At 35.6% G+C, this 16175-nt stretch overlaps 1 pseudogene; it reads left to right on the top strand.

The window, feature by feature from the left end:
- The first annotated feature begins 1057 nt into the window (after positions 1-1057).
- Positions 1058-15914, top strand: LOC103255551 (annotated as a pseudogene).
- The last annotated feature ends 261 nt before the right edge of the window (positions 15915-16175 follow it).

Below are 16175 nucleotides of genomic sequence, written 5' to 3'. Positions count from 1 at the left end.
ATCTGTAAAATGGAGATTCTATGAGTGCTACCCTCAGAAAGAGATGAGGAGGAGGATTAAATGAGACAACACAAGTCCTACAGTCATCCTTCCCTATACTCATCATTTCAGGACACCCTATTCCCAGTACCAAAATCCATGATTCTCAAATCCTGCAGTTGGCCCTGCAGAATACCACATAAGAAAAGTCAGTCTTTCAGTACAGGTGAGTTAATTTTCCATCCTCATTTGGTTGAAAAAAGTCCACCTATAAGTGCATCCACACAGTGCAAAACCATGTTGTTCAAGGGTCAACAGTATTACTGTTATAACTGCTGTGATTATGTTAAATCTTTGTAATGCCACTGGTCCAATAATTGATTTTTAAACCTTATTTTCTCATTTTTACTTAACTTCATATCTAGGTGGAAGGGCAGGAAAAAGCATCTACACTGGTTATGCTCAAAACCCGTCCATCATCAGTGAGATTGAAAAAGCAGGGGGAGTAAAGTTAGCTTGAAGGCAGGTTTTAGAAATGTAAAATAATCCTAACATGGTGCCTTGCTTCCCTTGATTTGTGACTTTAAGAAAGACCTGGGGAGCATTTAAATAATGGACTTCTGCTCCTTGCCACGGCTCCCACCCTAGCCACACACACCACTGCTCCAAGGCCAGGTCTCCCAGCTACCTCTATCACTGTGCCCCTCAGCCAATTCACTATTAATCAACCATACCAAGTATTTTGCCCTCAATGGATTTTAACCTTCCTCTTCTCTAAGTTATGTGAGGAAGGACCCCAAAAAGTTCAGAGTTTACTTATTAAAAATTGTGTATTTATTTTTACATGTCTAAACTTCAGTCATCTTCAAAGTAGTCTCCATTTGATGCAATATACCTATAAAGATGCTTTTCCACTTCTCAAAACAGTTTTTTAATTCGTCAATCTTGATGCCTTAGTGCTTCTGCCATTTTTTGTTTCAGCTCTTCCACATCAAAAAACATTCCCCTGTGAGGGTTTTTCATCAGGGGAAATTAAAACAAAAGTCACCCAGGGTGAGATTGGGTGAAGAGGTGGGACATGGGGTCATGCCAGTTTGGGTCAAAAACTGCTGAACATTCAGTGGGTATGAGCGAGTGTGCTTGTAAATCACCCATCATGAAATGGACAAACGTGTTGAAAAAAAATCTCCAAAAAAATTTTGCTGGAGCCAAACACAGCCTCTCAGAACAACTCTAGCTGGTACACTGATGCTAATGGGTTCCTAGAACACTTACCTAGTGGAGGAAGCCTGATCTATAAAGGGCTGCCCTCCAAAAAATAATTCTGCTTTTTTGGAGGGGTCCCCTCTCATAATCCTCAAAACCACATCCCCATCCAGCAAAATCTAACTTATTCCCACAAGACCTGCCCAAATGCTTATCTTCATACCTTAAATTTCTCAGTCAGGATGCATCATTCCTTCCACTGGGCTCCCATAGAACAATCATATGTGTATAACTCCATTATTAATTCGAGTCACTAACTTATTCTGATATATTTTAGTAGTTACTTATAGGGCTGACTTTCCTCTAGATTTCAAGTTTCCTGAGGGAAAGTAGTCTATCTTGCATAACTTAATTTTATTTCAGAGAGGTTTACCTGCTGTCTTACATATAGTAGGTATTCAACACATTTGTTGATATGCACTGAAGATTGCCATGAATGGAGCCAAAACCTCATCTCAATCATTTGTCACCTGCCATAATGCCTTTAACTCAATATGTGGGAAATACTAAATAAAAGTATGCTCTGGGAGCAACTCCTTCTGGTCCCCTCCCACTGTATGAGTTTCCCTGTCCTCTCAATAAAATCTGCTTTCTAAAAAAAAAAAAAGTGCTCTGAAAAATAAGATATAAAATCTTTACTATCTAAAGAGTAGACTAGTGCCTAACTGAGCCCGGGGCATATGTAATAAGATTTCAGTTAAAGGACCAGGCTTGGTGGCTCATACCTGTAATCCCAACACTTTGGGAGGCTGAGGTGGCAGGATCATTTGAGCCCAGGAGTTTGAGATCAGCCTAGGAAACATTGGAATACCTGGTCTCCATTTTAAAAAGTTAAAATTTGGCCAGGCATGATGGCATATGCATGTATTCCAGCTACTTGGGAAGCTAAGAAGGAAAGATTGCCTGAGTTCAGGAGACCAAAGGTGTGGTGAGCCGTGATTGTGCCACTGCACTCCAGACTAAGTGATAGAGTGAGACTCCAACTCAATTTTTTAAAAATTCAGTGAAAGGATACAACTAATTGGCAGTTTAAAAAGTCCTTCTCCCATATAAAGATATTACAGTTTAATGAGCTGTAGTGCAGATCCAATAAAACCCCACCATTTTCATTTTTAAATATTTGAAGACATACAAGGTGATGCCCAAGTAACAGAGATTAATTTTCAGTGCATGCGCTATTAAAATGATTCACCTTTCATATCATACTTTACACTGATTCTTTTGACAAGTTTTAAAAATTAGACTAAATTATATTTCAAGCATAATCATATAGCAATAAAAACAAAAAGAATATGCACCTGGAGTGAAAACTGAACAGAGATTTAGTCATTACTAAACATAACATTTTTTTTCTATCTTGGGATTCCTTAAAGAAATTATACCAGATGGAGGTATTGAAATTTTCAAAAAAAATAATATTTGAGCTGTTCCTCCAATAGCATAGCTTGCACATGTTTTTATAATCATTTCTTTCTTCTTCTTTCACACAAAGATATGTATGGAGAGATATTACTTAAAATACTGACTTTCAATGTAATCCATAGACCTCTGGGGTCCCCAAAATCTTTTAAGTGACCCACTAGGTGAAAACTATTTTCATAATAATATTCAACTTGTATTTGCCTCTTTCATTGTGTTACTACTTGCACTTATGGTTTAAAAAAAAAGCAGTAGTGGAAAAATTGCTGACATTTTACAATGAAGCAGGCAATGACACTACTAGTCATTATATTCCTCATTGCGACACAGAGTGAAAAATAAATTGCTAGCTTACTTAAAAATGGTCTAGGTGAAGTAGTAAAATTTATTGATAATTAAATCTTAATTCCCGAGTTAAAAAAAAATCTTAATATTCTATATGATGAAATGTAAAGTACATATATAGAACTTCTGTTATAGACCAAAGCATGATGGTTGACTTAGTGGGATGGGAGGAGAATTTATGACTGAGTTGTGAGCTAAACTAGCCACCTTCCCAATGGCACATTATTTTTATTTGAAAAAAAATGCTGATTATAAACTATGGTTATTAAGACTGGGATGTTTGAAAGATTATTCTCAAAAATTAATGAAGTGAACCTGTTAACTCAAGAAAAATTGACAGAATCTTGTTGCCAATGATAAATTTGAGCCTTCAAGTAAAAAATTAATATTTTGGAAAACTTATAGACTTTTCAGATCTAATCAGGATTTTCTTATCTGACTTTTCTGATTACATTGATGGCAATATTAAGTAAGGCAATGCTTTGTTATCACATTAAAAATGTTCCCACATTTGGAAAAAATACATAAATTAGTGAACCAATATCTTGCAAATATTTCAAAAGCTTCTACAGCTACAAGATACTTAGAGCCTAACATAGACCAGTGGCTTTTAAGTTTGTAGAAGAACCTCAGATTCTATACTGATACTAATCTCTATAAAACAGTATTTGTCAGGTGTTGGAATAGCACCAGAAACAATCTTAAAAGGCCATTAAAAGACTCTTATTTTACTATTACATATATGTATGAGACCCAATTTTCTTTACATTCTTCACCCAGGACTTAATACTGCAATAAATTGAATGCAAAAGAAGATATGAGTATACAAGACTGCCTTCTATTAATATAGACATTAAAAAGATTTGTAAAAATAAAAAACAATACCACTTTTCTCAAAATTCTGTTTTCTTCTTTGGGATAGTTTCCTTTGCTAAAATATTATTTATCTTCACATGTAATTGATTTATTATTTTAAATTAATTAAATAGATAATTTAATTTTTTGTTTTTAATATCTAATGTAAACAATTGATATAATGCACTTAAAGTAAAACTTTCTGGAGTCCTTAATAATGTTGAAGTGTAAAATTGTGCTAGGACTTAAATGTTTGAGAACTGTCGATTTAGAAGATAAACATTAGTATTCTCCATAATTTGATAGGAAAAAAGATCTTTTTAAAGACAATTCTATTTCTCTTTCTGTTGATTTTGTTTCTTATCTATTCAATGATCTATATGTCATTTATTCAACATTTTTTAGTTCTTGCTCTAGACCAGTCACAGTGTAGGACACCAAAATTATAAGACATAGGTCCTGTCACCAGGACACTTACAGTTTCTATTGTTTTTAGGACGTATTCATATATTTATTCTTGTCTCTCTTGTCTCTGTAAAATATTTGTGTGTGTGTTCGTATGCATGTGCTAATGTCCAGCCGCCTTCTAAAAGTTTTCACTTGAATGTTTCACAGAGCACTCTAGTAGGTTCAAAACTGAAATCATTCAGTCGCATATTCTCAACTGTACTAAAACTAATAGTGATAGTAATGATAATAGTAACTTCCCACCTATAATCTAGTTCTATGGGTTTTTATCCTCTAGTATTAAGGTGAGGTATAAAATATGAATAACTTTTCTTTTTATTCTGTGATGATAAATCATAGCTGTGAAACTTCATTTTTTTAAATTCTGTTCCACAGAACCTCTGCTTATAAACCTACTCTCCCTAAGTCATGATTATTGAGTTTCTTCTTGTACACTGGATTTTCACAAGATTGTTCTTCTCATCCCGTGTTTCTCTCTTTCCAAATATTAAATGTCACTCTTACAATAAAAAACTCTTTAGAACTATGAGTGTGTATTCCATTTAATGTTTCTCTATAATTCATAAGAAATTCAAATATAATAACAAATATATAATAGGTATATAATAAATTTACATCTTCTAAAAATTCTTTTATTGATTCAGATACATTCAATTGCCTTAAAGAAAGCTAAAGGAATACTGCTTATTCAAGTTACAAAGGGGCCCTTATAAAATATTACAATCTAGAGTTTTAGTGTGATGATTTAAAATAGATGATGTCCTTACATTTTTAAATTCATCATGGAAAACATCAAAAGAAAAATTTAGAAGAGTAATAATTATTTAAATATCACATTTCCTGTGAATAGGCAAAAATAATAAAAACAAAACTTCAATGTATGGAAGTACTTCTATATTATGCCATAGTATTCATATTACTAAAATTATATAAATAAATCATGAGTCATTGAATATTCCCTAAGATTATAAATCTTTCATAATGAAAAGCTAGAAATTTATGAATAACAAGGAAATTCATCCATTGTTGTCTGAAATAGAGAAATGAAATTTTCTGATTTAGATATTATCATTGCTATTTTATAGTTAGTAACAAAAAGCTAAATTTAAAATTTTGACATGTACAATTGCTCAATAACACGTAAAATACATCTGTAACAATTATATTTCATACAAGGCATATGCAATCTAAGTTATATTTCAAGTTTCCAGTTTCACACGTCTATAGATTTTATAATGATGGAATATTAAAATTATAGAACACAGTAAACCATTGGGTAGTCATCATGCTATTACCATGCATGCTTTCATACTGCTTTGTTTGACTTGTTATGTTTAAATGCATGTATCCTAACTCCTAATTGAAATGTTTGTTTGTTTTCAGTCTTAGGGAAATGTGTTAGTCAAATACATCATTGATGCTCTCTGAGCACCTTATATACACTATTTTCCACACAATATGTATTCAGTACATTAAATGTCAAAATCACACTTCAGTTTACCCTGAAATGCTTGGTTACAAGAGGATAACCGTATGTATAGATTTAACTTTATCAGAGACAGATTAATTGTTTGTAGTTTCTATTATTGTTTTTGCACTTTATATCTTCAACGGCAAAATTGTTTTGTTTAACAAACAAAACATTTATATTTAAATTTTAGGCATTTAAAGCCATGCATTCCTAGCCACTAGCCCTGTTATGCTCTGTGGTCATGCATCCTATCAATTTTTCCCATTTATGTTACCTGATTGACTCATTCCTTTAGGAAGACCAAATCTCCTGGTTTGGATAAAGATTTTGTAATCAAGACCAAATAACCCATTTGATGGAGACATTCTAGAAATATAGGCCTAGTAACATATCAAGAAACTACAATGACTCCTTTTTGCCTTTGCTATCAAATCTGAATTATTCCACTTGGTTTTAATAATATTCATATTCGAATGTAAACATATTAATCAATCTTATTTATCATTACTCACTAATAAAAAGATATTTACAATATTCACTGCAGTGCCTTTATGTGTATATTTCTAGAATGCTGATGGCATTCCTCCTATTTTCTCCACTTGTAATAAATACTTTTCTTTCAGTTTTGTTTCAAGCAATAAAACCATACAAATACAACTGAAGAATTTTAAACTTTCTCCCAATCTAATTCTTCTCCATCTCCCCCCTGCTACCCAGAGATTAACACTTCCTAGGCATCTATCATTCCTAGGTACATTTTTATTCTTTTGGCACATGCACTTATATCTATAAAAACAGAATATGCATTAAGGTTTATATAATATTTTATTGTGCCTTATATTAGCATGTGTTTCTGCAACTAACTTATATCACCCATGTTTTCTAGATTTATTTATGTTGGTACATCATACTAAATAATATAAGATGTCATTCTTTCTATGACAGGGAAAATGACAAAGATGTTTGCTTTTACCATTTTCCAGCACAATTCAACATTGTACTGAAGACCTAACTATTATTATAAAGTGGAAAGAATTGAATCGTATGAATATTGGAAAGGAAGAAGCAAAACTGACTTTATTTGTAGATAACATGATTTTTTAAGTAGAAAAGTATAAGAAATCTACCCAAAATAGCTAAACTATAAGTTAATAAAGGTTATAGGATACAAGGTAAACAACAAAATAAACTTCTTGACTACAAAAAAGCAACTAGAGATGTAATTTTTTTACATAATTGTATTCATAAGACCACCAAAATTTTGAAATAAATATATATTTAACAAAATATATGGAATGCCTTTATATATATTGAAAATTAAAAGCGCTGTGGGAAGAAATTTTTAAAAATCTAAACAGTGAAATAATATGCAATGTCCATAGATGGGAAGAACCAATGTTAAGATATCAGTTCTCTCCAAACTGATATCTAGATTCAATGCAATCCCAATTGAATTCAGAGCAGGTGGCTTCTTTTTTTGTAAAAATTGACAAATGGATTTTAAAATTGATATGTAGATGCAAAATACACACAATAGCAAAGCAATTTTTAAAAAATGATCATTTACACGACCTGATTACAATTCCTAATATAAAACTATTGTAATCAAGACAGAGTGATTTTGGAATAAGCATAGGTATATAGATCTTTAGAAAAAGATGGTGAATCCAAAAACAGACTCACATATATGTGTTCAACTGATTTTTAGCAAAGGTATAAATATAATTAAATGGGAAATGAATAGTTTTTCAAAAAAGGGTGATGGAACAATTAATTGAATATCCATATTTTTTAAATGAACTTCAACATTCACTTTATACCATATTCAAAAATTACCTTTCTGTGGAATTTATTAAATTTTTAAATTTTCCATTTTACATAAATGAAAATGCTAAAACTATAAAATTTCCAGGTGAAAACATTGGCAACATTTGTATAATTTGAGTTAGGTACAAATTTCTTAGCCATGAGATAAAAGTAAAATTAATTTTTACAAGTTGGTAAATTGCCTTTCACCAAAATTGAAAATGTTTGTCAAAAGATACCATATAAAAATAAGAAGAGAAACTATCAGTCAAATATAAAGAAATATTACATATTTTCACATAAAACAAATACTATACATAATCATATATAATAAAGGACTCACTTCTAGAATGAATTTTACAACTCAATATGTTGCAAAAGATTCCATTTTTTTAAGATTTTAAGACATTTAATCAAAGAAGATATAAAAATGGCAAATAAGCTTGTGGAAAGATATATGACTAGTGATGTGATAAATGAAAATTAGAGCCACAATCAGCCATTATTATACAACCAGGAGAAGGGCTAAAATTTAAATGACTGACAATATCAAGTGTTGGAGAGGAGTAGAGTAACTCCAAATGTTATTCATATATTGCTGTCAGAGATGCTAAATGGCACAGCCACTTTAGAAAACAGTTTGTTCAGAGGGAATATCCTGAAAGCACAAACTCCAGAGGGACAAAAATAAATTTAAAAAAAGAAAACAGTCTGGCAATTTCTAATAAAGTTAAATATACTCTTACCATATAACTCAGAATTCCTATTCCCAGGTATTTGCCAAAAAGAAACAAAAGCATATATCCTCAACAAAGAGTTGTACTTCAATGTCCATAAAAGCTTTATTCATAGTAGAGAAAACTGTAGACAATCAAAATGTCCATGGTCATCAACTAGTGAATGGATAAGCAAATTGTGATTAACTCATTTTAAAAAAAAGAAAAAAGGCAATTAACAAACTAGCAATACACACAATACAGGCACATTTTTAAAAATTGGTGCTACATAGAAGAAACAAGACACAAAAATTACAAAATTTCGAGTTATATTAACTTTTTTAAAAAGCGAAAATGGGGCAACCTCTTTCAGGTCCCCTCCCACTGTAGGAGCTTTTCTGTCTTCTTAGTAAATCCTATTTTCAAATAAATAAATAAATAAAAGCAAAAATGTACTGACAGAAAGCAAACTGTTGTTTTCCAGGAAATGGGCTTTGAGTCAGAGTATTAACTGCAAAGAGGCAGAAGGGTACATTTTGGAAAATGAAAATGTTCTAAATCATGATTGTGGTGGTGGGTATACCACTGTATATGTTTGTGAAAAAAAAAAAGCAAGAAAGAAAAGAAAAACACGGTAAATTGTATATTTGAAACTGACGGATTTTACTTTATCTATATTGTACCTCAATGAAGCTGATTAAGAAAAAATTATTGGATTGGAAGAATATGAAATATCTACTCGTCAGCCTTTAAAAGTCATAGAATTGAATATCCAAAGTTCATATATGATTGCAATGAGTTTTCAGAAGACTTTTCTTGACTTCATATTGTGTTATTCAGTGTCTTCCGACTCTTTGAAAGAATTTTTTGGCTTTTGTTGCTCGATTTGTTTTCACTTTGTTTTATATAATCTGCATAGCTACAGAGAATTAATCTGACTTCATTCATTTCAATGTTCTATCTAAATTATAAAGGTTTTCTGCTTTCTCTTTTAGATACATGATTTTTTCACTAACAAGTGTTCTCCTGCTTCTACAATACCAGTTATCATTAGAGGTGGTATGCTTAATTACCATAGTAATTATCTTAATTGTCACATAATTAGGACTGCAACTATGGATGAAGTAATTCTTCAAGGGCTCAAATCCTGGCTCCACTTAGCTAGGTAAGTGAACTAGAAAGATACTTCAGTTGCCTCATCTGCAGAAATAGGGAGAAAACTTATCACATTATTTTGAGGATTAAATGAGATGATACACAAATGGTGCTTAGACATCTATCTGGCACATCATAAGGGGTCAATAAATGTTAGCATTTTTTTCAGCCTCATATTTTCCATTAAAGAAAACAACAGATGTTGGAGAGGATGCGGAGAAAAAGCGACACTTCCACAGTTGGTGGGTGTGTAAACTAGTACAACCTCTGTGGAAAACAGTGTGATGATTCCTAAAAGATCTAAAAATTGACTTTCCATACAGCCCAGCAATCCCCCTTCTAGGAATATACCCGGAGGAACTTAAATCACTCTATGAAAAAGGTACCTGCATAAGCTTGTTTATTGCAGCATTATTCACAGCAGCAAAAACATGGAACCAATCGTGCTGCTCGTCAAAAGTGAACTGAATTTTAAAAATGTGGTCTATATACACAATGAAATATTATGCAACCATAAAGAAGGGCAAAATTATGAACTTTCCAGCAACTTGGATGGACTTACAGTCTATAATACTCAGTGATCTATCACCAAGTATTACATGCTTTCACTCATAAATGGACCCTGAACAATTATCATAATACTGTAAGAAAAGGATTAGCAGTAGTGGGACACTGCCAGGGGTGGGAAAGGGGGCACAATTCCTCAATAAGTGTACCTGATCTCAAACCAGGTGAAGTGGGGACCAAAGAGAAACCCAAACTTTACCTGTATAATGACCATTTGTATACCTAACCCTGAATTGTACCCCATATCTTTAAAATAAAAATTAAAAAAAAGAAATTCCAGAAGAAAGAAATGAAACCAATGTGATTAAATGAGATACCAAAATTAAAGTATAAATCCAGAAATTGTATTTAACTATAAACAATAACAATAGTCAACAGAAGAGTCATTCTCTGCTTTTCAGTAGTATATGCCTTCATAGTTTTTGTTATTGTCCCATTCTTAATTTCCTGGTCTGTATAATAATAAAGAAGGCAAATTAAACATCATGTCTTACAAAGATGTTTCCTATACCTATTGCCACCTGTTATATAACGTGTATGTTTGCATTGTGCAGGGGTTCTTTAAAGATCTTGCATTATTTAGACATAAAAACTAGGAATACCCAAGTCCTGCCTTGGCTTACTCAATCCTTTTATTATAGAGATCTCCAAGCAAACACACTTAAAGGTGGCAAGAAAAAAAAAAAGAGGCACATTTGGATTGTATTATTAGTTGTGATTTTGGTCTTAAGCTCTGTGGTGGAAATCAATAAACTACAGAAGATAAAATGGAGGGCTTCTCTTGTCCCTGTTTTAGTAGGAAAACGCGTCCGTTACATGAGCAGGGACTAATTTAGAGTTGTACTTGACCAACAAACTCAGGCCTTTTCAGGCCAGAACAGTGATTTTTAGTCAGAGGCCACATATGAGAAAGCACATCCTCAGAAAAAAAGCTAGGTGGCCTGGCCTGCTTAGAGAGAGCGTCACACCACCTCATCATTACTGTTTCTCTAGGGAATCCTCTAAGAAGACACTTGTTCACTTGCTTATGACCAGAAGAGGATTCCACTCTGGGGCACAACAGTCAAACTTCAAGTTTAATCCATTTAGAGCAAACTCTTCCTTCTTGATAGGGGTAGGGAGGAATGGGACTCAGTGATGACGTAGACTAGAGGGAGTTTACCTTCCTTAGAAACCCACAGCAGTCATTTAAATGACTGTATTGCTGGGCACAATGGCACGTGCCTGTAGTTGCAGCTACTCAGTAGGCTAAGGTTAGAGAATCATTTGAAGACAGAAGTTCAAGGCTGTAGTGTGCTCTAGTGTCTGTGAATAACCATGCTGGATAATATAGAAAGACCTCTTTTCTTTAAAAAAAAAAAAAGGTGAAAATTTCTTGAAATTTGACTGGCTGTTAGCTGATGTAGTTCGCTAGACCATACTTCCTAACAATTGCTTTGAAGACAAAACATTTATTCAGTGCTCAGAAACATGTTCACAGTGTGAACTTCAAAGAAAACACTTTAACAATTAGTACTTCCTAACTATAATAGACTTCAGTGCAGGCTCAAGTGGATGGCATGCCTTGATGTTAAACACGATGAGAATAGCTACATGAACTTCCATGGTTTTCTACAAAATGTTGTGCCATCTAGGTGATGGTCATCTATCCATATTTTGAGAATTTCAAAAGAATAGATATTTTGAGAATTTCAGGAAGTAACATACTTTTTAAAAAAATGTATTTATTGGTTGGGCATGATGGCTCACGCCTATAATCCCAGCATTTTGGAAGGCTGAAGTGAGAGGGTTGCCTGAGCATGGGTTCAAGACCAGCCTAGGCAACTTGGCGAGACCTCATCTCTACAATAAATCCAAAATTTAGCCAGGCGTGGTGGCACATGCCTGTAGTTCCAGCTACTTGGAAGGCTGAGGTAAAAGGATTGCCTGAGCCCAGCAGGTTGAGGCTGCCGTGGCCATGAGCGTGCCACTGCACTCCAGCCTGAATGACAGAGTGAGACTCTGACTCAAAAAAAAAAAAAATTATTTACTGTAGAGACGAGGTCTTGCTAAGGAGCAAAGGCTGCTCTTGAATCCCTGGGCTCAGGTAATTCTCTTGCCTCTGCCTTCCAAAGTGCTGGGATTACACAAACTTTAATTTTTTTTAATTTATTTCAATAGTTTTAGAGGTACAAAAGGTTTTGGTTGCACGGTTGCTTTATATAGTGGTAGAGAACTCTTGGCTTAAGTGGAACCATCACTCTCATTAGTGTACCCTGTAACTAATAGGTAATTTTTCAACCTTTTTGAGTCTCCAATGTTCATTATGCCATTCTATAAGCCTTTGCAGACCCTTGGCTTAGCTCCTACCTATGAGTGAAAGCATCTGGTATTTGGTTTTCTATTCCCATGTTCTTTCACTTAGGATAATGGTCTCCAATTCCATCTAAGTTCCTGTAAAAGACATTATTTTGTTCTTTTTTATGGCTGAATAGTATTCTGTGGTATATATGTACCACATTTTCATTACCCTCTGATTAGCTGATGGGCATTTAGGTTGATTCCACAATCTTTGCAAAGATTCCACAGTCTTTGCAATGGTAAATTATGCTGTGATAAACGTGGGAGTGCAGGTGTCTTTTTTGTTTAATGACCTCTTTTCCTTTGGTTAGATATCAAGCAGATAGAATGGTAGATCTACTTTTAGTTCTTTAAGAAATATTCATATAGATAGGAAATAACAAACCTTTTTAGCAAAAGGGGCTCTGACCCAGTGACAGACAAGAGGAATTTAGTATGATGATTGCACAAATCTCTTTTCTGTCTTAAGACTTTTACACCAGTTATTTCCTAGGCTCTTACCAGGTCTAGACTCATAATTCAGGTCTCAGTTTAAATATTACTACCTTGATGACATCTCCACTAAATTCCTACCTAATCAGCCCCACCCTCTTTCTCCCATAATATTTTTTGTTTTAGCATGGTAATATTTCACATTATGTAGTTGTTTGTTAACTACGTGCTTTACTAAACAATGTCCTTCTGAGGGCAGATACTTGTCCATTTCCTGGTAGAAACCAGTACAAAATAAGCATGTATTGATAATCTGTTCAATTAATGTCTTGAAGAATAAATATATATTTACCAATTTTAATTGGCTACCTTCAGAGTGATATTCTATTTTGGCTCCTTTGATACTTGGAACATTGAACATAGGGTTGAACTTTCTGGGTCTAGTCCTAATTCCTTGACTTAGTATCTGTGAGTCATAAATATGTTACTTACCATTTTTAGAACTATGCTGTCAAATGGCATAATAACACTAATTTACTTGCCTTGCCTCATAGGACTGTTAGGACTAATGAGAGAGAGAGAGAAAATGAAAAAAAAAAAATGCCTGGGATTAATATTGTAACATGGTACAATTCGAGGTAATTAGCAGCTAAAAAGATTTAATGTGGATACATTTTAAATTTATCATCAAAGCAATCTTTCACTGAGTTATGAAATAAGAAAACCTGGGGCATTCTTATTAGAGGTTTATCATCTTTGTACATACACATTCCTTATAATATAAAATGCTGGTGAGGAAATGATCTTTCACCTCAAATACTAACAGAATAGTTACAATTCAAACAGGTAAGGGAAAGATACACAATAGGTAGTTTAAGGCAATTTATTTTTTTCTAAACACCACATAGTTAATTTTATTTTATTCTTTCTAATCTACATTTTTAGTGATCTGAATCCACACTAGAATTCGTGAATTTGTGACATTATTGTCTTTGCCAGAAAGCTATGGAAAGTCTTTTCAATTACAATAATTAAGTGACCACATTCCCTTATCCACAAAGAGAAGTATTTAAAATCTTAGAGAATAATCACTGGTTAATAATATGGTATTTACTAGTTTATTCCTATTCAAACCAAATAAAAGTGATGGATAGGCTAAGCACATATTATTATTTCCAGGAACTTTTGAAATATATGGGGTAATTTTTTTATGTTAGGTTGAATCTTTAAGCATAGTCCCTTGTGTTACCAAATAGGGTCACCTAACCTTGCATATGTCGATTAAACATATTTCCTGTAGGGCCATTCAAAATTAAGTATTTAAAAACCTGCAGTAGAATGTTGATGGGTGACCCAGAGAAAGGCATTGGGCAAGAAGTGAGTCCTGAGGAGTGGTAGTGCATGCGGCCTGTGGCGTGACGCCAAGCCCCTGCCAATCCCCCATGGCCGCGTGGAGCCGAGAGGTGGTGCTGAGTCTCTACAGGACTCTCTTGCACCAGGGCTGAGAACTTTGCTACGCTGATCAAGACTTCTACCCTGCCTCCGTCCACCGTGAGTTCCGGAAAAATCAGAAGCTGGAAGATCCTGAGACCCGAGAGAAGCAGCTGGAAAAGGGCCTGGTCTTTCTCCACGGCAAACTGGAACTGGAACTGGTGGAGAGGAGGAGGGCGTTATTTAGGATCCTCTCCTTTTCCCTCCCCTCCAATTCTGAGAGAAAGGACAAAGGTGCCTTCTGTAGACACTCCTGCTCTCTCCCATCCCCACTTCACAGATGCATTAAGAAGCCTCAGGTGACCAACGGCAGGTGCTGGTGAGCGCAAAGGCAAGAAGGACGACTAATGGCACTGGCACAGCCACTGACTTTGTGCCCTCCAATGCCTGGCTGGTGCTGGGAGTGGGTGAAGTGGCCATGCTGGGCATCACCACACACGAGCAGATGTATGACTGAGCAATCAGTGCCCCTACCAGCCCCACTCACCTGGGTCATTCAGGGAAAACCAGCTGGGAAGAACCAAACTTGATGGGCTTTCCCAGATTGCTGAACACAGACATGAAGACAGGCCTGAGTCAGTCCCTACAGACCCTTCCCACTGACTCCTTGGCCTTCAACACTGGAGAAACTTCTTTCTTACTACCGGAACTGGCAGTCATCCCTGCTGGAGAGCAGGCTCGGGTCAAACAATCTGCCGTGGACATATGTGCCGAGCTCAGGAGCTTCCTGCAGGCCAAGCTGCCTGACATGCCTCTTCAGGACATGTACTTGAGTGGCAGTCTCTATGATGACCACATAGAGTCATCTATGACAGCTGACCACATCCAACTTACTGTGCCACTCGTGCTGGAACAGAACCTATAATCATGTATCCCTGGCAAGGACACCATCATAAATGCCCCTGGCTTCTTCCTGGTCCATCATGAGAACACAGAGTACTTTCCTCGTGGTATGAGTTACTGGAACCGCTGTGTGTGTGTGGAAGGGGGATTCTCTCTCTCAAAAGACAGTGGTAGACACATTTGAGATGGTAGTGAGTGGCCCCATCAATTGGCCAGCCATGGGGTCTCTCTTAGAGTATGTGATCCAACGGACACCACGCCCAGAGGCTCTGACACTGGAGGTACAGTATGAGCAGTACAAGCATCACCATTGACTTTCTACTGTTGGGGACCCTTGGTGACACGGTCTCAGTTGCCAGACCACACCGGCTAGCTCAGTGTGACAACTTGTGACGGCTGAGCTTGCATCCTGCTGAGACGGCACATTTGGGGGCGTTGGACCAGGCCAACTCTGTGCCTCAAGATCCTTAAGGTCATGTGCAAGTCCACTCTGGCTCTGGGCCACCTCAATGCCAGTCAGCTGGCCAACGTCATCCTCCACTTGGCTCAGGAGGAGACTTACTTGTCTCCAGATATGCTGGCCAACCATTTCCTGCAGGCCCTGAGGGGGACTCATCAGCTACTTAGAGGCTAGAGTCCTGCCCGGTGCTCTAAACCCTAAGGTGAACTTATTTGCAGAGCTCACCCCTGAAGAAATAGACAAATTGGGATATATGCTCTATTGCTCATTGTCTGAGCCAGAGGTGCTGCTGCAGATGTAGGGCAGGCAAAGGTCAAAGCAGGTGTTGGGTGGTCAGGCCCTGGACTCTCCATTGACTACATAGTTGGTGCCTCACAGGGTCCCTGGGTGCCTCCTGTCTTGCTAATCGTTGCCCTGGTCACTTCATGCTGATTAGAACGACATCTCTTCAGTCTACTATTTTCTCACCCAATTCTTTCTATTTTTGTTACGAAACAATGTGTTCCTTACTCCCCCCTGATTTTTCAGAAATGAATGGAGAAGGTGGAGTGCTGGCCTGAGC

This window comes from Carlito syrichta, unplaced genomic scaffold, assembly GCF_000164805.1.
Source record: "Carlito syrichta isolate Samal-C Ts95f unplaced genomic scaffold, Tarsius_syrichta-2.0.1 Scaffold288244, whole genome shotgun sequence".
NCBI lineage: Eukaryota > Metazoa > Chordata > Mammalia > Primates > Tarsiidae > Carlito > Carlito syrichta.
Note: the sequence above shows the minus strand (reverse complement) of the source record. Positions and strands in the feature narration are given on the sequence as shown.